This window comes from Hypanus sabinus, unplaced genomic scaffold (genome assembly GCF_030144855.1).
Source record: "Hypanus sabinus isolate sHypSab1 unplaced genomic scaffold, sHypSab1.hap1 scaffold_532, whole genome shotgun sequence".
Classification (NCBI taxonomy): domain Eukaryota; kingdom Metazoa; phylum Chordata; class Chondrichthyes; order Myliobatiformes; family Dasyatidae; genus Hypanus; species Hypanus sabinus.
The window spans coordinates 77611-84988 of record NW_026781394.1 but is presented as its reverse complement, the minus strand read 5'-3'; positions in this window follow the sequence as shown (position 1 = coordinate 84988).

The window sequence follows — 7378 nt, the reverse complement described above, 5'->3', positions numbered from 1 at the left end:
CAGGTTCTCAGTTCCTGCACCAACACGTGTATTTACGCCCTGACTCAGAGCAACTTCCGGGAAGAAGTAAAGAATGCGGTGAAATATCCACTGAATCAGATGTTGAAACTCATGAAACATTAGAAATAAACGGTGAAAAATATTACAATTTAACTGCCTTCCTGCCTCCTTTTCTATAGCCCCACTGGTGGGTGAATGGAAACAATGTGATGAGCAGAGTTAATAAATGAACACGAGAGCATATACAGATTCTCGAAATACAAAACGACACACACATCATTATCATAATGCAGTCTGTCGGCCCAGAATGTCGACAAAGGATAAAACGTGCAATTTAATGTCAGAGAAATGTATACAATATACATCGTGAAATGCTTTTTCTGCACAAACATCAAAGAAAACCGAGAAGCGTCACAAAGAATGAAAGAAACTTAAATGTCAGAACCCCAAAGTAACACCCCCACACAGCTCCCCTCTGCCGGGCGTAAGGGGCTGTAAGCAAATCGCCCTCCCTCAGCAAAAAAAGCGCAGCCGCTACCGAGAACAAGCGTGAACAAGACGACAACAAAGTTATAGACTTGCAATTACCTATCGCACTTCATCCGGTATTCAACAGGACACGGGTTCCTTCTCTCCCTAATAAGGGAAAGAGAGGTGTCCCCCATTTTCATAGCGAACGGGAGACATAACAACGACCCACTGGTCTGCGATGTTAGAAAAAGTCCGTTCCCTCGCTTTCTACGAGCACTGTCCCTTAATATCGCGAAGATCTCGCGTCTTCGGACCCACAGTGAAAGATGTTGCAGCCTCCCCGAAGTCAAACGTGTCTCCTGCCGTGAAATCGACCCTCGATCCGAGGGTCGGTTCTACCCGTGCCGCCCACAAGGGCGAACCGCTGACCGGTCCTGAAAGCCGAAGAACCGGTCCCATTCCCGCATGGAACCGAAGTCGGTCTTTAACTCCAGGTCACGGTCTTCAAACGGACCTTGAAAGGAAAAAATAAAGATATTACTGAGTGTAACGCCATCTGAACTCCACCTCCAACTCTTTTTCATTGTCGCTACCTGGTCTGCCGCTTTCCTCCAGCATTTTGCGTGCGTTGTCTTACAGTTACAAAATAGCTGCTTAAACCTGGTCCCGGCGGCCCGACTGGGCTCAGAATCCCCTTCGCATCTCAGCTGCAGCTCCTGAAAAATTGAAGTCTGGGGCTTCACTTTCCCCGGCTTTCCGATTCTGGCAAAACTGCATGATCATGGAGTGTATTTTCCTCTCTATAAAACAATCCTGCTACCAAAATCACCCGTCTGTCTTCTCAACATTTCCGTTTTCTTTTTATTTCTGTTTCATCTGTTTCCCCCTGTCGGTTCTCCTTTGCTCTGCCTCCTTGAAATATATAAATATATTCGAGTAACAGATTTTTAACAGTTTTATAAATGCCGACACAGGACCATTACATTTACTTATCGTTCTGTGTGAGTGAGTGAGTGAGTGAGTGAGTGAGTGAGTGAGTGAGTGATTGAGAGAGAGAGAGTGAAAGAGAGAGAAAGAGAGAGAGAGAGAGAGAGAGAGAGAGAGAGAGAGAGAGAGAGAGAGAGAGAGAGAGAGAGAGAGAGAGAGAGAGAGAGAGAGAGAGAGAGAGAGAGACAGACAGACAGACAGAGACAGAGAGAGTACTGTTGTGAACTACAGAACGAAGGTGGGATAGAAACTGATGTATTCAAATCCTGTTCAGTATCAACAACGGCGCTGCCAACACGGATCCGCCGCAGGACAGAGAATATTCGAATAAAGAATATCGTCAAACACCTAAAATGTAGAAAAACATATCACAAGGTGCAGACAACAAAAGTAAGCAAATATCATTCATAAGTGAAGCTCCTGAAAGTGATTCCACAACCACGAAGCCACTCATCACCGCAGCCGATTCAGGAGTCCATTAGATGCAGGCCAGCGCCGATATCAGTAAACCTGATCGAGCGGTGAGTTGAACCAGCCCTTCTCTTGCTCCCAGCCCCGACACCACGACGGGTTCAATCTGACACGGCAGTTAAATTGTTCAAATTGCCGATCGTTCTTCGCTTACAGCCCAGGGCCCTGCCACTTGCACATTCTGTCTACAAAGTTAACCCGGAATGCAACAAAAATAAAACGAGGTACAGATATAAAAGATGATATATCAGGGTAATCCAGTCAGTTACATTAAGGAATAAACCAAAAGTCTTTGTCAAGTATTCAGTATGAGAGAGGCAAGAATGGATATTGGCAGTGCTGAGGCAATGACAATGAGAATGGGAATGACAGTGCTGAGTGTGTAATGCAGTTCAAAGAAATGTCGGCTGAAAATAACTATTATGCCTCAGCCTTCACTGTTAAACACACCAGCAATATACTTAAAAGTCGCGAACGTCAGAGCGCAGGAGAGGGTGCAATTGCACTTGGTAACGAGTAGGTACTTGGGATGCTGAAAGGTTTGACAGTATATAGGTCACCTGGACAAGATCGACGAAACACCAGGGTTCGAAAAGGGATTTCTAAGGAGATGCTGAAGCTATTCGTAATGATATTTCAAGAATCACTAAATTCGGGAATTGTTCCAGCGGACTAGGAAATGTCAAATGTCCGTCCGCTATAAGAAGGTGCTCGAAGCAGCAAATAGGAGACTATAGGTGAGTTATCCTGTTCTTCAATGACCCAGTCAGAGTCCTGACCTTAACCCAGTCGAACAGACCTGGGAAGTCCATAGGAGTGTTAACCACTGGCGCTCCCCAACCAACCTGGCATAGCTTGAACAATTTTGCGAGGTGTAATGGGGCAAATCTTCCTTCATTCTGCTGTGTAAAGTTCATAGAGAATTATCCCAAGCAATATACTGGCTGTAATATCATTAAAATGATTGAACTAGGTACTGAGAAAGGTGCTATGAATACTTTCTATCTGCTAACACTTCAGTTGTTGAGGTTTTTTTATGTCGTTTACATTTACAATAATCTCCGCTTTTAGGTGATTCTGTGCAAAAGAAAAACAGAAAATTCACAAATAAAGACTCTCAGTTCAATTGATCAAACTCTCTGTATGCAATACGCAAAAATGTGAAAGCCGTTTTGTTTTTAATCACCTCTTTCCGAGGGAAGCAACTATGCTTTCATCTTATCTATGTCAGTCATGAGCTGTTAAACCTGCAGCAGCTCACCCTTCAAACTTCTACGGTCCATGGAATTTGCAACGTTCTTGTATTTCAGACCCAAAAGTAAGGAACATCCTGGTAAACCCTTTACGTTTTAATGAAATCTTAACTTCAGCACAATGATCAACTCTGTACCGAAAAGTCAAAGTGCGCCACATCCACGTATTGCATAAAAGCAACAAAACTTCCTAATTCCTACCAACAGACAATCTGCACATGCTGCAAATCCTAACAACACCACAAACTGCTGAAGGAACTCAGCAGGCCAGGCAGCAGCGATGGAAAATGTAGAGTCCATTTTTCGTAGCCGAGGTCGTTCATCAGGAATACAAACACCTCAGTTTTTTTTTCCTTCCTGTCCTAATGAAGGGTCTCGATCTGAAACATCGACTGTAACCTTTTAGATAGATGTTCCCTGGACTGCTGAGATCCCTCAGCATTTTGTGTGTATGTCTCGAATCCTATATTTATTAGTCCTCTGAATGAAAAAAGTATTTCATCACTCTATCTAGCTGTGCCATTGTTTTCAGTAAACGATGCTTTTGCATCCTCGGCCCCTCCCTTTCCCTGGATTCCATTCTTCACTGTGTACATCCTACACTGGTTTTAAGTTCCACGATGCAATGCTTCACATGTAGTTCTCTGAACTCTATTTGCCAATCCACAGCCCACGTTGCTAAATAATCCCCTTATGTTTTTTTTTTCATTGACAGCTAAACTAGTATAACGACAACAACTTTAGTATCATTTGAAAACTAAGCATGCCTCACATATCCACACTCAAATAATTAATATAATGTTTAAAGCACAGATGTCCTGGAACTAGCCCCTGTGATACAACATTACAGACAAGTCTCATTTCTGAGAAACAAACTTCAAGTATCATCCTCTGCTTCCTCCCACTGAGGTAATTGTGAACCCAATCCGCTCAGTCTTTCAAATATCATCCTCTGCTTCCTCCCACTGAGGTAATTGTGAATCCCATCCGCTCAGATTTTCAAATATCATCCTCTGCTTCTTCCCACTGAGGTAATTGTGAATCCCATCCGCTCAGTCTTTCAACGATCATCCTCTGCTTCCTCCCACTGAGATAATTGTGAACCCAATCTGCTCAATCTTTCAACTATCATCCTCTGCTTCCTCCCACTGAGGTAATTGTAAACCCAATCCGCTCAGACTTTCAACTATCACCCTCTGCTTCCTCCCACGGAGGTAATTGTGAACCCAATCCGCTCAGTCTTTCAACTATCATCCTCTGCTTCCTCCCACTGAGATAATTGTGAATCCAGTCCGCTCAGTCTTTCAACTATCATCCTCTGCTTCCTCCCACGGAGGTAATTGTGAACCCAATCCGCTCAGTCTTTCAACTATCATCCTCTGCTTCCTCCCACTGATGTCATTGTGAACCCAATCCGCTCAGTCTTTCTCGATCCCACGCTATCTAACCTGTTAGACTAATGTGAACACAGGAATACGTTAACCCTTTCCCATAATCAGAGAAGAACGGAATTATTGCAGTTACATCGACACAGGAGGTGCATCATATGAAACATCCGGTGCTCGTTCTGCCCAGAGTCTGCATTGCTGCGGCGCCGACAACCCAGGCGGTCAGACAGAAGTGGCCTGTGGCCTTCATCTTCCCCAGTGTGTCCCCCGAGGAAACACAGACATCCCCTCGAACTCCAACCATCAATTTGCGTTGCCCGGGGATTTCGATGTGTTCCTGATCTCACTCGTGCATCAGGAATGAAAAAAGACTTGGTGGCAGGACAGCTCTGTCTGTTCACCGTGGCGCGGATCCCCAGGCCAAGAGGAGTACGGTCTTCTCAGGGCCAATTGCACTATCACCGTGGTCCGATATTCCTGGGTCGGTGGAGGACCATGGTGGCCGGATGTCCCCAGAACTGGGATCCTAATATAACCGCATGGATCTCATTGTGAGGGTGGGTGATGATCCCACACTTGTTGGTAATTGGGTGCCGATGCCAGGCTGGGAGAAATGGCCAGTGCTTTGATACTGAGAGTCGATGTTGGGAGCGGTGTTTAACATGAAGCAAGGCGACGGGTCCAAACCATGTTCTTCATTCTCACTGGACCGGGCAGTTGAATACCCTCGTGGCCATAAACAGGAGCTCCAGATTGAAATGGTAAGAGAGAAATTTGAGTGAAATGTCTCTGAGAGTGGACTAACACTGAAGAGATAGTTTTGATCAGTAGTGAACCGGCTCCATGGAACCGGCTGGGATTGGCAAAAAGACTGTGGAAATGTGGCGGCACAGATGCGCCGGGTAACTTACTCCTAGTGTCATCGAGCACAGAATCCCAGGCATCAGCACCTGTCTTCCTTCTGAACCATGATTCTTCACTGCGTTCTCCCAAGCTTGATCACATCCTTCTACAAATGGGTGCAGCGGAGGTGGTAAGAGAAGTCATAACAACATCGCAGATAATTACAGACCAGTCAGTCTTACGTCAGTGTGGGCTCAGTGTTGGAAAATGTTCTTGGAGGGTATTTCTGACTATGTGGAGGAGGGACTGATATGCGATAGTTATAAAGGGTAGGTCATGATTCACGAATGTGATTTAATTATTAAGCACACCGAAGAAGATACAACAGTGGATGCTGTGTACAGAAATTTTAGTAAAACGCTTGATAAGATTCCCAATTGTAGGCTCATTCGGAACATAATAAGTTACGTGATAGAGAAAAAGGCTGTGGTGATTCACAGCTGGTTTTGTCTGCCCATTGAAGGTTGTCTGCAATATTAGATGGGGAGTCTCTACCTGGAGATCGATGACGAGTGGGGTTCCGCAGAGTTCTGATCTACGACTCCAAATCTTTTGAATTTTACCAACTAATTTGGTGAGGAAGTGGATCCTTGCGCTGGTACCATTGCAGAACACGTTAATGTTGGTATTGTTGTGGTCGGTTCTTGTTGGTTACCAAAGGGTACTGATAAGTGCGGAGCTGGTCTCAGAATTGGCAAATTATGTTCAATGTGGAAAGGTGTGGCCTCATTTAGAAGGGGTAATTACTGACTAAATACTGCGCGCAGGACTAGGAGCATCTCAGAGTCCACATCCATCGATCCAGCAAAGTGGCCACGCAAGTTCATAGGGCTGTCAAGAAGGTGTGTGAAGTGTTGGTCTCAATTGTCAGGGGACTGAATTAAAGTTATATGTAGAAAGTACCTGAATGGTATAGATCATTACGACATCACATCATATGTGCTTTCTTCACTAACAGAAAGCTAAGTTGATAAATCATCTCGGACAACTGTGTTCCTCTTCCGATTAATTTATAGAGTTACAGCACATAACGACACTAGGACAGGTAGGGGTCAAGCACTGTACAGAGAGGACGGGGTTTAACGTGGGTCAGATCTCCCGGGTCATATTAAACAGGGCAAAAGTGTGTGGATATTTCCCGTGTTATTCCGACCGGGATTTGAAGAGGTGGCTGCAATGAGCAGGTGAGATCTCAGCTCTGCACATTGTGCGGACCAGGGGGACTACAAAGGAACCAAGAAGATCAGGGTTTTAGGTAAAGGAAGAGCAAACAAGAGGCCAGGTGGAATATTGGACTAATTGAAATTCAAATGTGACACTACTGTTTAACCGGGTAGGGAGGTAAAGGACGCCAGGATATAACCCTGTTCTCCCACCATGCTGCTGGTAAGATGACATAGAGTTTCCCAAGGGGTTGGCAATTTATTGGATCCCCATGGCAGACTTATTCAGAAAGTCTGTGGACTGCTTGTATTCAGAACTGGAATGTCCACGGAAGGCTGTGGGTGTTAGCGATGGAGTGTATTGTACCTGGGGTTCAGTGACTAGTGGTGTTCCGGAGGAATTTGTTCATGGATCCCTGCACTTTGTAATCTTTATAAATGGCTTATAGGTGGAATGGTGGGTTATACCGTTTGCAGATCACACGAAGGCTGGTTGTGTGGGGGATAAATGATTGTGAAAATTCGGCGTGACATCCAAAGCTTCTACGAACATTATTTGGTGTTCCGTGGCAAATATGTTGACTGGATGCAAAAAGAGAGGTACCGGAAAAACAATGGTCCTGAACGAACATTCTGGAAAAAGTATCAGATCGACTCCAATCCATCTTGGGTAATGCCCTCGTCACCCACCCAGCGACAGCATTCTTGTCATCTACACCGACTGCGGCCACAGTTAGTCAGC